Genomic DNA, 24459 nt, shown 5'->3' on the forward strand with positions numbered 1-24459 from the left:
ACGAATCAGTCGTGGGCGCAAAGCCTGTTATCAGTCCCTCAGAAGACCGAAATGTCAGGTTCTTTAGCTCCTTGGCGTTATCTTTTACGCGTCCTTCCGACGGAAGCAACACACTCACCTGTTATCACTCTCCGTAATCGGTCGTCGCGTTTTCGACACGCGTGAGTAACGAAATTAGGTATATGTTATTGTAGGGCCATAAAACGCGTCACAAACTTGTCCCAATAGAATTCAGTGCACGCAAAACTAACTCACCACGGCCGGCTGGCTTTTTTCCTAACAGCTTCAGAACCCCAGGTTGGACGAGCATGCCTCAAAAGTATCCCCAAAAGTTACGAAATACAGTAATTTTTGGGGTCAGAGAATGCGTCACGAACTTCTCCCAGTAAGAATCACTGCATGCGAAACGAAGTGCTGTACACCGCCGAGCTGCTTTTCGCTAAGTTGGCCACTACGCCGAGCGCGGCCACTGTGCTTGAAAAGTACCCCAAAAAGTAGCCGAATTGGTTACAATAATGTCTGGGGTCAGAGAAAGCGCCAAAACTTGTCCCGGTAAGATTCAGTACACGCGAAACTACGTCGTACGGCCTTGGTGCTTTTCGTCACAAAGCCAGGTGCGGCGAGCGTGCCGAAATTACCGAAAATTACCGAAATAAATTATAATAATGCTTAGGCTCATAGAAAGCGTCGCAAACATCTCCCAGTACGAGTAATTAACTGAAATTAATTATTCTGGACGGCGGAGCTGTTTTTCGATAACTCCGTAACTATATAGGTTCAGTTTTGTGCAGTAAGCTTAAATGTGCTTGAAGTGCGTCGCAGACTGTCAAACAAAATTCCCCACTTTGCTGTAGTCCAGTAGTGCAGCGGTGCCGTGTAGAAATGCAGACGCAACGCAAGAAAACGCCGGGAGCCCGACAAACGGGCTACATCCAAGATAGACGGGTTGCCGAGCAGGAGAGCTTCACACTCACAGCCGGCCTCGCTCGCTTCGGCGGCATTTCTGGCGAATGCATATATGGCGCATACGCAACAAGTTGCGTACGCTAACTTATTGCTGGTAACACAAGAAAAATGAGTCGCGAAGTATAAGTTTATTTATGCAGATCACTTTTTAGCTGTAGCGAGAAAGAATAAAAAAATAAAACGTTGTAAGTTCATTTCACAATCTTTTTTTCCCGATGCTCGCGTCAAATAGCGGATGGAGTGGAAAGTAGGCGTGACGTGTTTCCTGTTGCACGTTTTTGCTGACTGTCCCCTCTAGTTGAATTTCTTCCTCTATGGCTCAGTTGTGTGCCATTGGAGTTGTTCGCAGGCGCATGCTTTGGCAGCGCGCCCGAGAGCACTTCAGTTAGCTGAAGGGCACGCGTCATCGCGGGAGTTTCGACCAGTGCGAGAGCAAAGTTTTGTCATAGTGATGCAAAGCTCCGTTCCCTAGAACGCCACTACAATGTTGCCCTGCGCACATCACGATTGGCGGAAACTAACCGGTTGCGCTAGCGACCGTCATTATGCACACGTCTCCATCCCGTCGTTATGTCGTCGTCGTAATACTGCCTTTCCCTTTCATCGACGTCGCTCCTTCCTTGTTATTCAACCGTAATCATACAGTTGGCATTCAGTCTCGATCATGGCGCCGTTGTCGTGCCCTAGTCATCAGTGCGTCGTAGTCATGCATTAGTCGTCGTGAAGCCGTTTTCAAGCCGTCGTCGTGATTGTGCCATGGTCGTTCCGTCGTCGTCATTCCAGCTTCATTATCCCAATTTTATTACACCGTCATCTCCCCGCATTCATCGTACCGCCATCGTGGTCATACACTCGTAGTCACCCCTTTGTCCTTAGCCCGTTGTGGTGACACTGTCGCCGTTACGCATTTATCACTATTTCAGAATTATCTTCCGATTCTCATCATACCATCATCACTATACTGCCCTTGATTGCGACAATGCACATATAGTAGGCTCATGAGCATCCGAACATCAGAGAGAAAAGTAGAAGCCTAAGCGAAAACAATATAAAAATTATTTGCACTAAAATGTCACGGTGAAAGCAGGACCAAAAGGAATCAAATGATTCGGCGAGCTTTAAATGGGGAGCGAAAACGAATAGCCCGCTGGACAGCTAACGCTTACATATTTCCGTCACACACTCCGATCGTAACAATCCTGTGACTTTTTTTTTTCTATTACGCAAACAAGGCCTTTTATTTCGTCAAAACAAAGGTATCAGAGTCTCCGTTAATTGTATACTTCCTTGTTTTGCGAGTCTGTACTATGAAAAAATGTACTAGTTCTCAGTGACAAATCTGTAGTTCTCGCCGTATGTTTCCTCTTAACTTCTTGACTACACGGCGAAATACATAAATCACCAAAAACTTGCACGACACCATTCAATGGAACGCCTTAAGTGCTGCGAAAAGCAGCGGCGTTTTGCTAAATATTGTGGACGAGGACAATGACATCAAGAGGACGAAAATAAAAACAGCAAATGTCATAGTACAACGAATGCTCCACGAAGAATGGCGTGCGACCAACCCAAGAATGGAATATTTCGCGAGAGGAACCTTTTTCTGTGACCTATGTTTTAAAAGAATGTGGTGTTTATATCCGTCATGGATGAAAAATAAAATAAAATGAAACCAAGCTTGGATCTTGGACAATCATTTTATTGCAAGAGGCGAATACGATAATTCTCTGTTTCCAGGTACTACAAGGGGAAGAAGCGTTGTCTGGCGCTCCATCCCTCTGTGGGGCGTTATCGCCAAAGCTTTCTTGTTATCGTTATCAGTCCCACCAAAGCGCCGAGTAGTTGTGCGTCCACAATCAGTGCTTCTAATACTTCCAGCTCTTCGGCAGGCAAGAGCGAACTACATACGACCGACGCCTACCAGCTACCACCAGGTCCTAGATCTTTGTTTTTTTTTCTTCGTCTGCCAACAAACGTGTCCGGCTCTACGCCCGCGACCTCAATGCTCTGTGCAACCAATTGTGCCGAGACAATTGACCACTTTCCCAACAAAGGTAAGCGCTACTTTGCTTCCCAGTCGAAGGGAGCGAGAAATTAAATTGGGCGGCCATAACTGGATAACAGTATGATTGCCTAAACAATGTCTAAATGCAAATACCGCATTGTCTGCTTTTGTGCAGTTGTGGCGAAATGCTCGGTGACACCTGCCTTCACGTGTGTTCCTGTAGACGGGTGGCGTGATAATCACATACATAGGCAGGCTAGCATTGGTGCGATGATTTTTTCCCATAGTGTATACACAGCAAACTTCGTATTCGCTCTGTGTGATTTTAAGAATAATTTCTATAGCTTAAATGCAATCTTTCCAATTTCAAACTCAAGCTCTCGCAAGATAATCACGCGCGACCTGCAGATGACTGAAATTTGCCAACCTTGAGTGCTCTTAATTGCCTGGCATATTGTTGTCATCGTTAATTTCGCTGAGGGGTGGCAACGTCTAACTCGTCCGTTTGGCTATTTAAAAAAAAAGCTATTGTCAGTTTTAAAGGATGGGTTGTTAATCGAACATAGTAGCAGCAATGGGTTATGGCGCTATCCCATTCTTCGGTTGTGGTTGTGAAACCCAAGGATCCAAGAACTTTCTGCGGGATTGATGGCGCTGACGTTGAAGAGTAGCTGGCTATGTACGAACGTGTGAGTGGAATCCATAGATTGGACCCTACGCTATAACGCTAGCTAACCTGTTGTTCTATTTAAGAGGCACGGCAAAGGTGTGGTTCAAAAATCATGAAGAGGAGCTGACCAGCTGGGACCAATGTACGGACAAGTTAAGAGAGTTGTTTGGCAAACCGGCCGGTCGTAAAATTGCCGCTAAGCAGGAACTGGCCTCTCGTGCCCAATCCTCCACAGAGTCCTATGTTTCGTACATCCGGGACGTACTGGCACTTTGTCGTAAAGCCGATCATGACATGACAGAAGCTGAGAAGTGAGCGCATGTGCTCAAGTGATTTGATGACGTCGCTTTTAATCTGCTCATGTGCAAAAGTAGCTCTACAGTTGATGTTATCATCAAAGAGTGCCGGCAATTCAAGCAGGTCAAAAGCCGATGCGTCCTGCACCCATTCACCAGAATTTCCAATACGGCCGCAACGTCGATGTCTGAAGATCAGCCCGCACAACAGCATGCGTCGTCATATGAGGACGTGGTGCGAATCGTTCGACGTTATCTGAGTGCGATGGCGCCCGCAGCTCTCTGTTCGCTTAGCCCTGATGCTACGCCTATTTCAGTTCCCCTCGTGCAAGCCACCGTTCGACAGGAGCTCGAAAACTTCGGCCTAGATTCTATCTATGCTGTCACCAACCCCAGAACCAACGAACGCCCTTCTACTATTTTCGCTACACCCCGACGCTTTTCTCCGCATTATCGCAACCCGACTGAGTGGAGAACCGCGGATGGCGAGCCGATATGTTTCAACAGTCGCCGCATTGATCATGTCACCAGATACTGTCGCAACTCGTGGCCCTGAACACCTCGCACGCCGACCAACCTGAGTCGTTTTAATGGAAATTCCCGCAATGTTTCGCCCACCCCCGAGTGTAACAGCGCCGACAATCCTGCTAGGAACACGTGGTACAGCCGCTCACCATGGCCGCGCGGACGCCAGTCTCGCTCGCCGCAAATACGTAGCCCATCTTCCCGTTCGCCGCAGCCACGTTGCCTTTCGTCCCCTGTAGCTTTTGACCGCACCCTTTTCGGAAAACTAAGTGCAGCCTTTGGAGGTGGTGCTGCATTGCCACTACTGCAGCAAATTATCTGTCTGGGCCCACAAAGAGAAGTGTTATTGACGTTAAAATAAATGGCTTACCTGTCCAAGCACTCGTCGACGCTGGAGCCCACGTATCTGTGATGAGTCCTAGCCTACGTAGACGTGTAAAGAAGGTCCTCACCCCAGCAGCTGCCCGAGTGCTTCGTGTGGCCGACGGTGGCGTGCAGGTTGTAAGTGGAATGTATACTGCGCGTATAATTATGACCGGGCGCCCTACTTCTGTTCTCTTTGCTGTGATCGACAACTGCCCTCGCGACATTATCCTTGGATTGGACTTTTCATCCCATCATTCCGCTCTCATCGACTGCGCAACCGGCATTCTTCAGTTGGAACTGCCTCAAGTCGCCGACGGTGGCGTGCAGGTTGTAAGTGGAATGTATACTGCGCGTATAATTATGACCGGGCGCCCTACTTCTGTTCTCTTTGCTGTGATCGACAACTGCCCTCGCGACATTATTCTTGTATTGGACTTTTTATCCCATCATACCGCTCTCATCGACTGCGCAACCGGCGTTCTTCAGTTGGAACTGCCTCAAGTCGCCGATGCTGCGAGCACCGCTCCACCGCGCATATGTTTGCTTCAAGATGTGCGTCTGTCACCTGAGGCCGTCCCTTACGTCGCTTTGACCGCACAGCCACACATTCCCGACGATGAATATGTCCTTCGCCCCATCATCGACGTGCTTTTGAACCGGAACGTTGGTCTTCTGCATACGCTTGTGACTATAACAACATCGTTCTTCCGCTTCTGAATTTCAGCTTGTGCCCTGAAGTGCTTCCAGTCGGCATGTTCTTGGGCAGCGTTTCTAATACTTCAGAATTTGACATTGAAAGTCTAAATGCCGAGAGCGGTTTCTTAGCCCCAATTGCAGCTCACAGCTCTGGTTCCCTAATGGATGACTTGGCGAAGATGATTGCATCTGACCTCACCTTTGAACAGGTCACGGACATACGTCTCCTCCTTGAATCGTGCCTTGACATCTTTGATATCGGCGAGAAGCCTTTAGGACAAACATCTGTTCACCACCGTATCAACACTGGAAACACGAATCCTATTTGTCGGCGTCCTTATCGTATATCGAATGCTGAACGTCGAGTTATCCAAACAGAAGTGGGCAATATGCTCCGCAAAGGAGTCGTTGAACCATCAGCCAGCTTGGGCTTCGCCTGTCGTCCTTGACAAAAAAAATGATGGTACCTGGCGTTTTTGCGTCGATTATCACCATTTAAACAAGATCACCCGAAAAGACGTCTACCAACTACCGCGCATCGATGACGCCTTGGACTGCTTGCACGGAGCTAAGTACTTCTCGTCCATCAATCTTCTATCCGGCTACGTGCAGATTTCAGTTGATGAAATAGACCGCGAGATGACGGCCTTCACCACGCCGGGTAGCTTATATCAGTTCAAAGTCATGCCCTTTGGCCTCTGTATTGCTCTTTGCGACATTTGAACGTATGATGGACTCTCTTCTGCGAGGCTACAAATGGACCACCTGTCTCTGTTACCTGACGATGTTATCGTTTTTTCTCCCACATTCGGCAGCCACCTTACCCGACTCGCTGCCATTCTTGCGGTCTTCCGAAAAGCCGGCCTCCAACTGAACTCCACGAAGTGTCAATTCGAGCGCCGTCAGATTACCGTGTTGGGACACCTCGTTGACGCATCTGGTGTCCAACCATATCCGGAAAAAGTTCACGCCGTACGCAGTTTCCCTGTGCCACGTTCTGCTTCTCACGTGTGATGCCTCGTCAGCCTGTGTTCTTACTTTGGCCGTTTTGTCAAAACCTTCCCCGACGTGGCTCGGCTTTGACCGATCTTCTAAAGTAGAACACGCCGTTCTCATGTGGCCCTCAGCAAGCTCACGCTTTTGCCGCGCTCATTGGGTTTTTGACCACCCCTCCCATACTTGCCCACTTTAATCCTTGTGCACCAACCGAAGCACAAGCTTACAGAAGCGGCCACGGCATCGGCACTGTTCTCGCCCAACAGAAGAACGGTAAGGAGTGCGTGATAGCTTGCGTCAGCCACCTGGTGTCACCTGCTGAGAGAAATTACTCAGTCACTGAGCGGGAGTGCTTGGCTTCAGTTTGGGCTGTCACCAAGTTCCGATCATATCTGTACGGCGGCACGTTTTTGGTCTTTACAGACCACCACGCCCTCGGCTGGCTGTCTTCCCTCCGGGACCCCACAGGACGGCTTGGTCGCTGGGCGTTGCGGCTCCAGGAGTTTTCATTTGTTGCCATGTATAAGCCCGGACGCCTGCACAAGGACGCTGACTGCCTCTCTTGTCACCCCGTGGATCCTCCCGATCATGCAGCGCATGATCCGGTGACCTGTGGGATGGCTTTGACTGACATGACCGACATGCGCGCTGAACAACAACGCGACGCATACTTAATGTCTATCATCGCCAGAGTGCAATCTGGCAGCACCGAGGCACATACCGCATGTTCTTGCTGCATGACGGCATCCTCTACTGCCGCAGTATCAACCCTGACGGCCCTGAGTTGCTCCTTGCCTTCCTCGTCATCTGCGATCTGTCGTTCTCGAACAGCTTCACGATGCACCGACGGTGGGACACCTTGGTGTTTTGCGTACATACGACCGCGTACGACGCCGGTTCTTCTGGCCGGGTCTCTACAGCTCTGTGCGTCGTTATGTCGCAACTTGCGAATTGTATCAGCGCCGGAAGAAACATCCCATGCCGCCTGTCGGCCGACTCCATCCAATTGAAGTTCCCTCTGAATCATTCTTCTGTCTTGGCCTTGACCTGCTTGCCCTTTTCCGACGACGACTAGAGGGAGTAAGTGGATCGCTGTCGCTACTGATTACGCGACACGCTACGCGATAACAAAGGCGTTGCTGACTAGTTGCGCAACTGACGTCGCCAAGTTTCTCCTTCACGACGTCACTCTCCAGCACGGTGCACCTCGACAGTCACTTAGAGACCGTGGCTGTTCTTGTCTCGAGTTGTGGACGACCTCCTGCGCTCTTTTTCCACGGAGCGCAAGCTGTCCATCGCCTACCACCCACAAACTAACGGTCTTACGGAACGTCTCAACCGAACACTCACAGAGGTGCTGTCGATTTACGTTGCCAACGATCATCGTGACTGGGACTCCGAGCTGGCCTACGTGACATTCGCGTATAACTCGTCCCGACATGGCACCGCAGGATATTCACCCTTTCATCTTTTGTATGGTCGCGACGCCACTTTGCCCTTTGGCACCATCCTACGTTCTGTGCCTGGCGTCTCCACTGAGTACGCTCGTAAAGTCATCGATCGCGCTCACATGGCCCGCCAAGTCGCCCGATCTCGCTTATTAGCCTCGCAGTATCTGCAAAAAGAACGTTACGACCGGTGCCATCCTGATGTTCAGTTCACCCCAGGTGTTTTGGCGCTGCTTTCGTGACCATGTCGTCGGGTTGGCCTCTGCCAGAAGCTGCTCTCTCGCCACACAGGGCCTTATGAAGTCTTACGTCAAGTTAACGACGTCAAATACGACATCGCGGCGTTACAGTTTCATCCAACCTCAAGTCCGCCGCCTGTTGACGTCGTGCACGTGTCGCGGCTGAAGCCATACTTCGCTCGCAATTCTTCACCTACCATGTGCTGAGACGGCACTTCACCACCCGTAGGTGCTGTTACGGGAGGATGACAGAAGAGAGAGATAGGAAGAAGAAGATCGCGAGACGCTGGCTGCTGCGTGTGTTTGCTGGTCAGCCATCTTGACCACATTCACTTTGCTTGTATATATACTGTAAATATGTTCAGTCTATACTCCCTATATCGCCGTAACAATATGTGTAATATTTGGCTCTTCGCTGGCTATCAATCATTGTTTGGAATTACCCAAATCATTACCAGGTGGACAAACATGTGTGCTTGAGACGAACTGCTATGGTCCTGACGCGAACGTATGTGTGACGACAGCAGCAGGAAGTCGGTGAAGAAAATTGTGGGACGCCCGTCCTATGAATTCTAATCAATCCGTTCGACGCGCGCTTATGACAGGTCAGGTGAATTTACATTGGTAGTGGACGATCGCAAACATGAGAAGCACGGATTGGGACGTAATCAGCAGCAACGTGTTGTACAACTTTACGTACCTGCGGCTATGTCATCGGGTGTACATTAAAATGATTATATCATTTTGAATGAGCCCATAAAAAGCTAAACCTTTACGATTTCGGCCAATCACGAAGGTGGTACAGCGTAGCACAGTTTCTACATAGCTGTGGCTGTTCTGACAAAGGTACGAGGAAGCACGTACCATGCCGGCACCGAACTGGCCGGTATGGTTTTGACTACGACAATGGTATGGATTTCACGGAGGGGAACCCGAACTACAACGTTTTCAACAGTCATCATATCATTGCTGACAATATTATGAAAAAATAACCAGAAATTGCAGAGCACCTGCTATGTGAGTGCGGCTAGCAGAAGACACGCAGGCAACAGCTTTTCGCGTCTTTGAAGCAACAATGCACCTCAAGACACTCGTGTGATCGATACATTCCAAGCGCATAATTGAATGTTTCACTATAGTTTTTGGGGCATTTGAGTTCGTAGTATTTGCCGAGGGTTTCAAGTAGTTTATCTGAAGCAATAGTTTATGCTTTGCCTTCACTTCCTTCCTGCCTCGGATGGTAGAATAAATGGAAGACCACCGTGCTCTAACACCAGACATTGTGACATACGTGTTTTCTTTGTAGTGCAAGTGCATGTAAGAAATCGCTCCATGTCCTTGGAGAAATACCTTGACAGTCATACTTGCGGGATCGAGCAGATAGTGAACACGGCAGGTTCGTACACAGTTCTGGTTCTAAAGCACTGTCATCACTTTCAGAGACATTTTCTACCCATTACCTAAAAGGCTAGTTGAATATTTACTCAAACAAGGTTACTTTGGCGCACGCGTTAAAACTCCGGAATTTAATCTCCACCAGTCATGCAGTTTTTTTAGAATTTAGAAGTATGATTGGTTTTACGTTGCGAAACCATATTCCGGATATTTGAAGGCCTTTCGTAACTCTTATTCGTATAAGCGGCGCTGCATATCACGTTCTGAAAACTCCATCCACTTCTCCTTTGTCTCACTGTACACTCTGCATGTTAAATGAAGTAATTAAATGGTATTGCGTTTATTACAGCATCCCACTTATGTATTTCCCTAGCCTAGATATCAACTGTGGCACTTCAGCACTTGCACCCGTTTTAAGAAGGAAGCAAGGTAGGTCAGGACCATCACTACACCACAAGGAACAATACTACAGCTGGCACGCCAACCATATTAGTATACGTGCAATAGTGATAAAACAGCAGCGATAAGAAATGCCACATCTTGGAAGCGATTCTGTTAGCTATAGCTATAGTAAAATAACTACCAATGTACTCATCATATAATTGTTCACTGCTGCTGACATGCGGTTGAGGGAGACGCACCTTGCTATCGGGAATGTGGAGGCGAGATACCATAGTAAAGCAGATAAGATATAGACGTACACTCGGCCACAATATATTACGGACCATAAAATCACAGAAAAAGCTGGATATCTCAGCAACCTCACAACGAAGCCTAGTATTTGTATTTCGGGTCTCGACTAGAATATCCTAACAAAATTGTCGCATACAGTTTCACTCGCTACTGCTGCAGGCTGCTTGGGAATTGAACATTTTCTGAGATGGCCTGGTCCGTAACCTTTTGTGGTCGGGTGTACGTCGCATATACGAACGTAGCACCCGTGATACTAAGGCACGACCACTTTCTTTATATAAAAGCAAACAATTAGACTAAATTGGATTCTATGATTCACAGTAGGCGTTTTTTTAAAAAAATACATCAAATGTACAAAAAATAAATTCGGCAGATCCCATTTGCTATAAGATTCAGTTTAAGTGAACCTTTCGCTGATGTTTGCGAAGAACGCTGTTCTTGTTTAGCGATCTCTTGCAAGAAGAGACCATATCACCTCCGTGGACACATTTTCAAAGGAAACTACCACGCTCAAAGTAGGTTTGGTGGGATCAGTTGTGTACACCAGGCATTACGATGAACGAATGACGACAACGGAAGCTCCAGAATGGCATGAAGATTGCTGGAAGAAAATGATGGCATGATGAAGCTGTAATGGTGACGATCGCATGAGCGCACTGACATGGCAACACTGGAAACACTAAGAAAAATGAAGACGATGGAAATAAAACGACCGTATAATATCAACTGCCCAACGACAATGGCACGACTACCATGGGGTGATGATTCTGAAATGATGAAACCATGATGCCGTTGTTATAATGATGATGATGCTATAACGACGGTGGTACGACGATGGTGGATGAACAAATCCACAATAAAATGAGGATGATGGCATGAAGACACTGAAATGATGACAATGAACTGACCACGACGGAATTACGAAAAAAAAATTGCGACTTCGTCATGAAGACCACTACATGACGATGCTTGAGCGACAATGAAGCTACGACGTGTCTACAATAGGGTACTGTAGCTGGAATGATGTCAATGGTCTCAGCACGATGGTGTGGCGGAGTGAATGACGGTGTCGGAATAATGATTGTATGACAACAACAGATTGAAGGTGCTACAATGATTAGAATGGTACAACCATGGGGCCACCACAATGCCATGGCGATGCTGGAACGATGATTATGTAACAAAGATCGCATATGAAGAACAGCAGAACGACAGTGGGCCGACAAATTTAAATGACAATGGCGCAAAACAAAGACGGAATGGGGATGATATCATGAACGCAAATGCATGACGGCGGCATGACGAAGGATTGATGACGATGGCATAACGACTACGAAATCGCAACGATGGAGAGTCGGTGTTGAAGTTCTTATCCGCATTTACATGCAGCCCCTACTACAGCCGGCCGCCTCAATTTTCACAATGTCCAGTAATGACACACACACAAGACTAGTCAGGAGATAGCAGGGGAGATAATCTGTAAGAGTCCACCTAGTGGACATATACATTCCGTCTCCTGTTGAAGGTCTGATTCGCTGGGCTGGGCTGCCATCCACAGCAACCTGGCGCCACAGCCAATCAGCACTTCAGAAGCAAACAGAATGGACAAGTTTTATAGGTGGTCTCTTACAGAATACCTCTCCAGAAACCAGAATACTACGACGACGATGGCTCGCGGACATTATTTAAATGTCACCCATGCATTCTGATAGAGCCGCCATGATTCGCACTTTATCGGGTATTTGCAGTACCTATGGCACCAGCCACTTATCCAAAACTATAGCAAGGTGTCATCAAGGATGACAGTGGCACGACAACGATGGAGTGATGACGACTTTACTTATCATGTAAACCACGTATTGGACAAAAGCTTTTCCGCAAAGCAGCAGCAGCGGGAATGTCGGTGGAAGAGTAAAGAAAGCGTTGGTTTACAATTGTGATGAAAAAATTTATTTACATTTACAATAAATTTATGAGATAGTAACAATTAATGCTTGCAAGCGGGTAATTATGGAGAAAATACATTGATGCTGATCAAGACTACGCGTTCCCAGAGAGAGGCGGCAAGGAAGGATTGCGCCGAATATTAAGCGGCCATGGTAGACCATTATGCCGCCATGGCTGATATTACCTTTAGTGCTACATTACTGCTGGCGCCGCATGAAGCTTGTGCCACGAGTCCCTACATAGTTTGCATAACGTGACTTTACAAAAACGCGAACTCCGGAAGAGAGTCTGCGTCTGGTGGCTGGCATTGACCTATAGCGACAGTCCATCCTATAGGAAAGCACATGGAGGAAACACACAAGCGGATATATGATCAGCAAAGGTGTAGTAGGCATCGTACAATGGGACAAATGTAAGCTAAATAGTGTATGGTCAAACGCTACAGGCAGCTACTGAAAGTTCACAGTCACTTTAGCAAATGCTAAACAGTATGAAGGCAGAAGAAGCCTTGCCGCAAGTGAGATATTCATTACATTACTTGACATTTTTATTCTACGGCGTTGTCACATCCGATCAGTTCTTTTTTCTCACAAAAGGTCGTGGGTTAGGTTGCTTTAATTAACTATATATTAATTGATCCTTCCTAAATTTTCTGCATAACACCAAAGGTCGTGGGCTCGACGCGTCCATCACGATGTCAATTGGAGTCCAACTTGGAGATCTGGACGGTTCGCCCATTTACCTGTTGGGTCGTGGGCTCCAGTGCTTTAATCACTTCGCACTAGGGTTCGACTCCCACCAAGGGTCGTTGCTTTGACTGTCCGCCTTAACATTGTCAGTTGACTATAACACTGAGTTAAAATCCAACTTGGAAGTCTGACCGGTTCGCACATATCTCCAAGTGGGTTTGGCTCCCACCAAATGTGGTGGGTAAGAGTGCCTCAATTAGATACTTCCTAATTAACTTTCCCTGGATTAACCTTGTCCTAATTAGCCCCAAAGGGCGTGGCTTTGACTACCACCAAAGGTCGCGGTTCGACTGCTTCGAGTGTTTTATTTCCTGATCATCATCATCATCATCATCAGCCTGGTTACGCCCACTGCAGGGCAAAGGCCTCTCCCATACTTCTCCAACAACCCCGGTCATGTACTAATTGTGGCCATATCGTCCCTGCAAACTTCTTAATCTCGTCAGCCCACCTAACTTTCTGCCGCCCTCTGCTACGCTTCCCTTCCCTTGGAATCCATTCCGTAACTCTTACTGACCATCGGTTATCTTCTCTCCTCATTACGTGTCCTGCCCATGCCCATTTCTTTTTCTTGATTTAAACTAAGATATCATTAACTCGCGTTTGTTCCCTCACCCACTCTGCTCTTTTCTTATTCCTTAACGTTACATCTATCATTCTTCTTTCCATAGCTCGTTGCGTCGTCCTCAATTTAAGTAGAACCCTTTTCGTAAGCCTCCAGGTTTCTGCCCCGTACGTGAGTACTGGTAAGATACAGCTGTTATAAACTTTTCTCTTGAGGGATAATGGCAACCTGCTGTTCATCATCTGAGAATGCCTGCCAAACGCACCCCAGCCCATTCTTCTTCTTCTGATTATTTCAGTCTCATGATCCGGATCCGCAGTCACTACCTGTCCTAAGTAAATGTATTCCCTTACCACTTCCACTGCCTCACTACCTATTGTAAACTGTTGTTCTCTTCCGAGACTGTTAAATATTACTTTAGCTTTCTGCAGATTAATTTTTAGACCCACCCTTTGGCTTTGCCTCTCCAGGTCAGTGAGCATGCATTGCAGTTGGTCCCCTGAGTTACTAAGCAAGGCAATATCATCAGCGAATCGCAAGTTACTAAGGTATTCTCCATTAAATCTTATCCCCAATTCTTCCCAATCCAGGTCTCTGAATAGCTCCTGTAAACACGCTTTGAATATCACTGGAGAGAGCGTATCTCCCTGCCTGACGCCTTTCTTTATTGGGCTTTTGTTGCTTTCTTTAAGGAGGACTATGGTGGCTGTGGAGCCGCTATAGATACCTTTCAGTAGTTTTACATACGGCTCGTCTACATCCTGATTCCGTAATGCCTCCATGACTGCTGAGGTTTCGACAAACTCGAACGCTTTCTCGTAATGAATGAAATCTACATATATATATATATATATACATATATATATATATATATATATATATATATATATATATATATATATATATATATATATATATCATAAGAAGCCAACAGACACTGACACCAAGGACAAAATAGGGGAAATTACTTGTGCTTAATAAATGAAAGAAAGAAACGATAAATTAATGGAAATTAAAATGGATGAAAAAACAACTTGCCGCAGGTGGGAACCGAACCCACAACCTTCGCATTTCGCGGGTGATGCTCTACCAATTGAGCTACCGCGGCGCTGTTTCTCCATCCAATTTCTTGGGTATTTATGTATCCTAGTAAAACCCTGGGAGTGTTAGTAATCGGGACCCTGGGTTAACCCCCTCTCTTCTCGTTTATATATATATATATATATATATATATATATATATATATATATACATATTCCGCACATTTCTCTATAAGCTGATTGATAGCGTGAATATGGTCTATTGTTGAGTAGCCTTGACGGAATCCTGCCTGGTCCATTCCTTCACGTGAAGTTAAAGTGTTCCTGATTCTATTTGCATTTACCTTCGTAAATAGTTTGTAGGCAACTGACAGTAAGCTGATCGGTCTATAATTTTTTAAGTCTTTGGCGTCACCTTCCTTATGGATTAGGATTATGTAAGCGTTCTTCCAAGATTCCGGTACGCTCGAGGTCATGAGGCATTGCGTATACACGGTGGCCTGTGTCTGTAGAACAATGTGCCTACCATCATTCAACAAATCTGCTGTTACCTGATCTTCCCCAGCTGCCTTCCCCCTTTGCATAGCTCCCAAGGCTTTCTTTACTTCTTCTGGCGTTACCTGTGGGATTTCGAATTCCTCTAGACTAGTCTCTCTTCCATTATCGTCGCGGGTGCTACTGGTACTGTCTCTTAAGAATCATATGTATGCATCTGATTCTTGCCCATTCCTAGTTTCTTCATCAGTGCTTTAGGCTTCCTCCGTTCCTGAGAGTATGTTCAATTCTATCTATATTAGACTTCCTTATGTCAGCTGTCTTATGCTTGTTCATTAACTTCGAAAGTTCTGCCAGTTCTATTCTAGCTGTAGGGTTAGAGGCTTTCATACTTTGGCGTTTCTTGATCAGATCTTTCGCCTCCTGCGATAGCTTAGTTGTATCCTGTGCAACGGAGTTACCACCGACTTCTATTGCACACTCTTTAATGATGCCCACAAGATTGTCGTTCATTGCTTCAACACTAAGGTCCTCTTTCTGAGTAAAAGACGAATACTTGCGCTGTAGCTGGATCTGGAATTCCTCTATTTTCCCTCTTACCGCTAACTCATTGATTAGCTTCTTATGTACCAATTTCTTCCGTTTCCTCCTCAGGTCTAGGCTAATTCGAGTTCTTACCATCCTATGGTCCCTGCAGCGCACCTTGCTGAGCACGTCTACATCTTGTACGATGCCAGGGTTAGCGCAGAGTATGAGGTCTATTTCATTTCTAGTCTGGCCGTTCGTGCTCCTCCACGTCCACTTTCGGCTATCCCGCTTGCGGAACAAGTTATTCATTATCCGCATATTATTCTGCTCCGCAAACTCTACTAATAACTCTCCCTCGCTATTCCTAGTGCCTATGCCATATTCCCCCAGTGCCTTGCCTCCAGCCTGCTTTATGCCTACCTTGGCATTGAAATCGCCCATCAGTATAGTGTATTTTGTTTTCACTCTACCCATCGCCGATTCCACGTCTTCATAGAAGCTTGCGACTTCCTGGTCATCATCACTGGATGTAGGGGCGTAGACCTGTACAACCTTCATTGTGTACCTCTTATTAAGTGTAGCAACAAGTCCTGCCACCTCTCGTTAATGTTATGGAATTCCTGTAGGTTACCAGCTATATTCTTATTAATCAGGAATCCGACTCCTAGTTCTCGTCTCTCCGCTAAGCTCCGGTAGCACAGGACGTGCCCGCTGTTTAGCACTGTATATGCTTCTCTTGGTTTCCTAATTTCACTGAACCCTATTATATCCCATTTACTGCCCTCTAATTCCTCTAATAGCACTGCTAGACTCGCCTCACTAGATACCGTTCTAGCGTTAAATGTTGCCAGGTTCATATTCCAATGGCGGCTTGTCCGGAGCCAGGGATGCTGAGCAGGCTCTGCTGCGTCGCAGGTCTGACCACCGCCGTGGTCAGTTGCTTCGCAGACGCTGGGGACTGAGGGCCGGGGTTTGATTATTGGGTTCATATAGGAGGTTGTGGCCAAGTACTGCACCAGGGTAGCCAATCCTGCTCTGGTGAGGCAGTGCGTTACCGGTTCTGGTCACCGGGATCAGGCCACACTCCAGGCCTGTTTATGCAATTCTATCAACACGCAGATTTTTTTAAGCCGGCGGAAAATTGCGCGGCACCGGGATTCGAATCACGGACCTCTTGCATGCGAGGCGGGTATTCTACCTCTACGCTGCAGCTGCTTTGCACCGGTGCTTTATTTAAACTAGGCTTAACTGACATGAAATGTCATTGGTTCAACTCCCACCAAAGGTCGAGATTCCGACTCTCACAAGTTGTCGTGTGTTCGACTCTGAATGTTTCCGATTTGAAATTGGAATTCAACGTGCATATATTGCCGAACGCCCATAGCTCAGTGGTGGGTCGTGGGTTGGAGTGTCTTAATCACTTTGCCTTAATTAACATGAAAGACCCTAGGTACGTCGCTCACCAGAGGTCAGGGCTTCAACTCCCAACAAGTCCCAACGTTGTGTCGACTCGCCCTTCACGATGTCATTTGAAATCCGACTTGAGGATATGGCGGGTTCGCACAACTAATGCACATATACGTGTCTTAATTAACGTCGTATTAATTCCCACGAGAGGTAGCGCGTTGGAATCCCACCAGAGGTGCTGGGTTCGACTCTCGACGTTTGCGATGGTAATTGGAAACCACTCCCTGCAAAGGTGGTCAGTTCGAGTGCCGTAAATAAGTCTGTTTAGCTAACGGTGTCTCACTTTGCCTTAACACCACAGGTCGTACTGACGGTTCCTTGCGTTGACTTCACGCTTTCTTTTAAAGAAACTGGTGGCCTCATTCTCCCTCATTGACAATAAAGGCCACAGGTTCCACTCCCACCAAAGGTCGATGATTTCACTGCCAGGCAAGATCGTAGGTTTTAACTAATTTACCCTTAATGAACACCAAAGGTAATGAATTCTACACCCAGCAGAGGTCCAGGGGTTTGACTCTGAATTTTGGTGCTATATCGTAGTCGGCGTAACGCCGGACGTTTGATTTTGCGTCCCATGAACCGCATAAGGCTAAGTGTCATATTGAATGAATTAGCCTGGAAGGGCTACTGCAAATAAAGCTCATCAGTTGCAATGCAGCGTGGGCACACATAGTACGAGAAAGTGGCCGCGCGTTGTAGTTCTAGAATCACAAGCCTTAGACACAGTATGCGCTCAGAATGGGGCTGGTTTGCTGTTTAAAACTTGTGTAGTGTGTGGGCACGTGTGTGTTGCATCTACTGTAGGGCAGCGAAAGGGCAAGTTAGGAAGCCATTCGCGTGGACTGCCTTTATTATTAAGCCTTTTAAAAGACTTGAGGCTGACTTTCCGCGGCAATTATTATCCCTGTCATTCTCCTTGGATTGATTTCCGCTGAGCGAAATCCCTGTGACCCTGTGAACCTCAAGCTCGTCTAATTTTCTGCACATACACCACCGACAGTACAACACTGTTACACGCGTTTGATGTCGCTAGAGAGTACGCAAGAACTTCGCTCCCTGGTTAGGAAAGCAGGAAAGCTTAAATATTGCTCAATAAGCTAAACATTTTGGTAGTTCATGTACCAGGGCGATTCACAAAATAATGGCTCCAAAAAAACTATGGTAATTATAAAGCAAACGTTTGAACTAGTTATTACTTTTGCACTGATAATAATGTTACAGAATGTCCCTTGCCTCATCTTTCGACCATTTCTCGTTCCTGAGTAGTGACACAATTCGTGGATTCCAGTGCTGACGTCTGGTGGAAACAGCGGACTGTAACTGAATTTATGACGGCGGAAGGTTCTGCGCCTGTCAACATTTATCGCCGTTACAGCAGCTTATGGGGATGCCTGCATTCGTGTCAGCACCGTGCAGAGAAGGGCAAGCACTTTGATATACCAAGTTCCCGCCGCATCAAATCTCCAGGATTAGCGCCAAAGCGGACGGCCCTCGATGGCCTATGATAAGGATTATCAACATCAGGTGGATGAGTTGATTCGAGGAAATCGCAGGATCAAGCAACACGACATCGCAGCAGAACTCGCCATTTACATTGGTTCAGTGAGCTACGTCATTGAATACCTCGGTCGTTACAAGATAGTATGTGCTCGAAGGGTACGCTTCACCTACTCTTTCATGTCAGTCGTGAGTTGCCGTGGTACTGAACGAGCGCAAACCATATTGTAACGCAGGAGGTCTTTAATGATGTGGTTCAGTGAACCATTGGAAATGGTGAGTGTTGCGATCTCGTGTCGCTTGGTCCTGCGATTGCCCCAAATAAACTCGTCCATCTCATGTTGATGATCCTCATCAGAGGCCATTGCAGGCCGTCCGCTTAGGTGCTGATCCCGGAGAGTTGATGCTGCTGTATTGGTGTCTTTAACAGTCCTTGCCCACCTCCGCATGGTGTTGACGCCAGCACAGGCATCCCCGTAAGCTGAAGTCAAATGGCGACGAATGATGATGGGCGCAAAACCTTCCGCAGTCACAAATTCAATTACAGCCCGCTGTTTCAACTTCAAGTAACCACCGGATGCCATGAATTGTTCGGTTACTAAGGAAGGAGAAAATAGGAACTTGACGCAAGTGTCAATCTGTAACCTAAACATTAGCGTGTTAAAGAAAAAGTGTTCAAAATGTTCGCAGTAATATTGGTAACGTAGTGGGCATGGAGGCCCTACTTTCTGAATCGCCTTCCTAGTTGCGACATGATAAGCTAAACACTTCAAAAACGTGAACATTGAGCGCTTGAGACGTTCCTATGTCACATGAAAAAGAGCTTCGTATGAAGCAGACTCTAAAAATTTTACTACAGAGTGAGTTGCGGAAATAATAACCTACATGACATAAAACCGAAGCGTAAATGAAAAGCTGAAGAAAGGGATCACAGCGTGGGCGACAATTAAGAGCGGTAGGTAGGAGGTTATTATGAAGAGATGAAAAGGCGACGGAGTTTGAGTGTTAACCAAAGAAAAATGAGATCGTTCGCTTAAAGCAAGCGAGAACTGCTGCGGTCCTTCAATATTAAAGTCAGGTCTCTTGTAGCGCATTGGCATAATAACACGATTGCTAAAAATCAGTATTAGTGGAGGCGTCATACAGCATTTTGCCTTAACAATGTTATAAAAGTTTCTTATACATGACGTTTGGCGAAAAATATTACTGATATGGATTGTTAGCGCGGGCGAAGAGCAACGAGACTGTGAGCGATGAGTTCCACACAGACTAACGTTTTATTTTTTCATAAGACGGGGGGGTGCGAGGAAGGGCGCCAACAGCTTTGCCTGATCACGTGCATAACGTGATGTCACAGAGTGGGGCTATGAACCAGCCATTTACACGCACCCGGATAGTGGCGGATGGCGTTCACTACATCCCTCTCTCGCCAGTAAACTGCCGAGACTCTCAGGTCTAGTCGAATGGTCGCAGTGTTTCACCCCCCATTGTGTGTGCGTGGCGTTGTTATTTGGGAGGAAGTTGCAGTTGCTTCATTGGAAGCGCTGGCACGAGTCACCACAGCCGCGGAATATCCCCAGCCAGAATTCTCCGCATGAGCTGGTTTCACGCGAGCAGTAGAGACCACCTCGCGTCGAACGTGAATGCACACAGTAAACTGCGTGTTTGTCAGATGGAACACATTGAATGGCCCGTATCACCATGGCTTGAGAGGTCGCTGCAGTGAGTCACGCCGCACAAACTCATTGGTGCAAGATTAAAGTTTCGAGTTCATGTTTACGAGTACCGGCGCTGCCTGACGCAGTGGTGTAGCACAAAGCTTGCTCATGATCAAGTCGGCAGTAGCAACCGGTGTTTCAGTTCCACAGCGTGTGAAAATTTCGTCAGGCTGTAGCAGTGCGGTTCCACACACCAGTTCGGCGGCGTTTCAGCCAATGTCGGTTTTCATCGTTGTGCGAATACCAGGAAAGTCGAGGGGTAGCGGTCGTGCCCAACTATCCCCTTCTGTTCGCCATGAGAGCTGCTTTCAACGGGTGGTGGAAACGTTCAATCATGTCGTTGGTCTCATGGTGGTAGGCGATATTTCTGCTGCAAAAGGTGCCGAACAGCCGTCTTATCCTGCCGCGGTCAGCCGTAACTGTGGACGGCGCGCTGAAGCGATCCACGCAGTGGTACAGAAAAGCGTCGGCGATAGTGTCAGTGGTGATGTCAGCAATGAGCACAGCTTCAAGCCAGCCTGTAAATATGTCCACACAGGTGAGTAAATGCGACTGACATTAAAAAGTGGTAGCTGTTCGATAATGCCCAAGTGCACATGCTCAAATCGCACGTCCGGTGCTGGGAATACCGGCAGTGGCGTCATGCGGTGGCGTCAGACTTTTGAGCGCGGGCAGGCGATGCACTCGCGACCGCGGCTGGACTCCTCGAATTATACATTGCCAGATGTATCTCGCCGTCAATACTTTTTGTGTGTACCGAACACATGTGGACCGAACACAGCTAGTGCAGTGACTGGAAGACGCTATGACGAAGGCCATAGGAAACGAAAGGATGAGGGGTGTACGTGGATAAGTCGCAGCACACTCCAACTTTTAAGCAGTGCACAGGTTTCAACTTCAGAGCGGTTACTGGTGTCAGCAACTGGCTTATTTCTTGGCCTGCTTGCTGAGGTGAAACCAACTGAGTGAAATCAATTTCCCCCGGAAAGGACTGCATTGTTGACACCGCTCACATGCCGAATGTCTGTAGAGAACTCATGATTTGTAAGTCATCTGACGTAGCTCACGAGCACTAAGCTTCCTCTGTCTGATGTCAGGAGAGGCAGTGCACAAGTGAGAGGTTTGTGCTCCGTAAGCACGAAGAAATCCACGTCTTCCAGATAGTTGTGAAAATGCCGGATGACGAATTAGATGGCAAGCAGTTCTAGGCCCAAAGTGCTGTAGCGCCCTTCTGAAGGGGTCGGCTTTCTCGAGAAGAAAGATGTCGGGCGCCAGATTACGTTGCTCAGCTGCTGTAGCATTGGATCAATAGCTGCGTCTAAGGCATCGACCATGATGCACTGCGGTATGCCTGGCTGCGGCTACAAGAGCAAAGTAGCGTTTGTCAACGCCAGCTTGACCCGATGGAAAGCGTTGCAAGCTTTGTAAGTTGTAAGTGCTCCCTTTGCTGTAGTAGTCTGTGTAGAGGGTGCAACACAGCCGCGCACTAAGCTACAAAGCGGCGATAGAAGTTCACCAATCCAAGGAACTAACGGAGCTGCCGCTTAGTGTTAGTTATCGGAAATTTGCGTGCAGCTTTGACATTTTCTGGGTGGGACAGAATTGCAGCCCAAGAACGTTAGCTCGGACACACCCAGATGGAATTTTTCTGCACTGACAATGACCCCATGGGCAGAGAGACGTCGAAAAATTGTTCGCGCGCGTTCCCCGTGTTCAGATGGAATTGCGCTAGATAAAATAAGATCATACATATAAATGTAGGAAAAATTTAAACCACGTAAAACACCATCTATAAATCGCTGACAGGTCTTTCCAGAGTTGCGGAGCCCGAACGGCGTTCGAAGAAATTCAAATAGGTTGAAAGGTATTGCTGTTGTGGCCCTTAGCACGTCCGCTTGTGCCACTGGTGCATTTACGAGGTCAACCTTGGAGAAAATTTTAGCACCGCGCAAGTTCGCTGTAATGTCAAGAATGTGGCAACGGCTAGTGGTCCGGTACAATTGCTCAACTGAGTGCCCGGTAATCTCCCCACATGGTTGCAACATGCCGGTTTCGGTGTCATGTGTAGTGGACACGCCTAAAGCCTTGACGACGGCCAGATGATGCCAAGCTCGAGCATGTGATCGAACGTTTGGCGAGCCAAAGCGAGGTTCTCAGAGGACATGCGATACGTTCTGGCATGGACGCAAGCAAGTGAGGACTCCAATGAGCCAGAGCTCGGGGTCTTTTGGCCGAAACGGCGACAGCTTGAATTTGACTGCACGCCCGGTAGCTGCGTCAGCTTGGCTTGGTGTGCTCATGTTCGATCACACCACTGTTGGCTGCTAGCGCGGGCGAATAGCAGTGATACTATGAGCGATCAGTTCCAAAGACTAACTTTTTGTTCTCTCACGACAAGAGGAGGGAGGGGGGAGGACAGTGCGCCAACACACTTGCCCGGTCACGTGTATAACATGGTTTCACAGAGTGCTGCTATAATCTAGCCATGTAAACGCGCACCACTTATGGTGGCGGATGGAGTTCACTACAATGATATGACAGAGTGATCGTTGTTAAGTGTAGAGAATTTGGGAAAATCGCCTTTGGCAGATAACATCATTATTATTATTGAGCTAGAAGATTCAATGAGGCGGACATTATTATCACGAGGAATCGAAACAAACATTCAAGTAATTTTATGGAAAATAAATGGGTAAATTCTTACTTAACGTATTTAACTTCTTCGTCTTAACTGTTCGGCACCTATCGCTAATTTCAACTTAGAGCTATTGATTTCGCGCGATGATACCACATGAAATAAATTTTCAGCATGACCCCACTTCCCAGATATGATTCCTCGAAGTTTAGAACGAAATGAATGCGCGTTCCAGTCACTTTTCCGCTACAATGCATAAAAGAGCGTTTTGTCAAAAATTGAGTAGCACAGCAGTGAATTTGTAGAGTGAGTTTGATCCTGCAGTCCTTCAAAGTGGTGTAATCCTGGAAAATAATACTACGTGGATGCGCCTTGCAAACGCAGTGGCCACAATTCGTGAATACGTATATGTACCGTAAACTAATTATATAAAAAGTTCATAAGTGATTTGTTTTAATTAAATGAACGTGAGTTTTAATTTCTCATGCAATCAACGTCGACTTCTGAGCATAATCCAGCTCGAGGATTAAAATATTTTTTCTGCAACTGGCAATTTTTTTAATATTCCGAAGAACAGCAAAATACGTGTTTCGATCGGATGTTGCGTCAGCCAATAAACAGTTATTGTTTCGATTACCTTGAAAAACATCAAAACCAATGTGTTATATCATTGACACACTATTCAATGTGACGCGAACGCAAGAAAACTTTTACAAAACAAAAAGCGAACCCTTCAATATAAAACTACGCACGCGGTAGAAAAGATTTCCTGTTCTCTTTTGGCTGTGCTTAAAGAAGCTTTCACCCCCATTTATTACAAAGAAATTCTACTTGATTGCGGCTGTGACGCAAAAAAAAATTGAAATTCCTAATTCACTTATGGTAAAGAAATGGTGACTGATTACAAATATAAATTACAATGATCTGACTTTTTCGAATCTGCTTATGACTGTCAGTACATTGGACTTTTTTTTTACCAGCGCACCCGTGGAAGGAAATCAGTACGTGTGTCCACTAAAGGGTCCGGTGCGATCATCTTATTTATTTTGAACCAATGTGGACGAGGATGTGTCACTAATTATGTTTCCATAAATCGCGTGCTCACCTGGAAGTCATTATTCTCGGGCATGCGAGATAAATTTTTAGAGCAATATTATTTGTAATTTAAAACACAAATAAACTAACTTTCTTTACTAGCGAATTTCCTCGTTAGCTTCAGCGCGGTAAGTTTACTGTGGTTTTTGGCAAGGTTATCGTTCGTCACTAACAAATACCAGTCTACGTTCCATCATTCTTCAGTAAGTTTCCACAAATAATAATTGAAAAACGGTTGGCAAAATACCCAAAAGAAAGTCAGTGCCATTTCGTTCTGTGAAGGTGGATGACAAGCAAATCTTTCTATGTAGGTCCCTGAATGGAGAACTGTCTATTGCCGTGCGTCAAACGCCGTATGCGAGACGCGGCTAGTCAATCCTCCACGATGTTGAGCCTCGGAAAATAGGGAGGCACCAGGGGCGATACAT

At 46.7% G+C, this 24459-nt stretch overlaps 1 protein-coding gene across 1 annotated transcript in view; it reads left to right on the forward strand.

Annotated features, from left to right (window-relative positions):
• The first annotated feature begins 2839 nt into the window (after nucleotides 1–2839).
• LOC129384962 (uncharacterized) overlaps nucleotides 2840–24459 on the forward strand; it is a 113972-nt gene continuing 92352 nt past the window's right edge. The window contains exon 1 of the mRNA XM_055070693.2: nucleotides 2840–3020. The gene's annotated coding sequence lies outside the window, so the exon portion shown is untranslated. The remainder of the gene's footprint in view (nucleotides 3021–24459) is intronic.

Source organism: Dermacentor andersoni, chromosome 4 (genome assembly GCF_023375885.2).
Source record: "Dermacentor andersoni chromosome 4, qqDerAnde1_hic_scaffold, whole genome shotgun sequence".
NCBI classification, from domain to species: Eukaryota; Metazoa; Arthropoda; class Arachnida; order Ixodida; family Ixodidae; genus Dermacentor; species Dermacentor andersoni.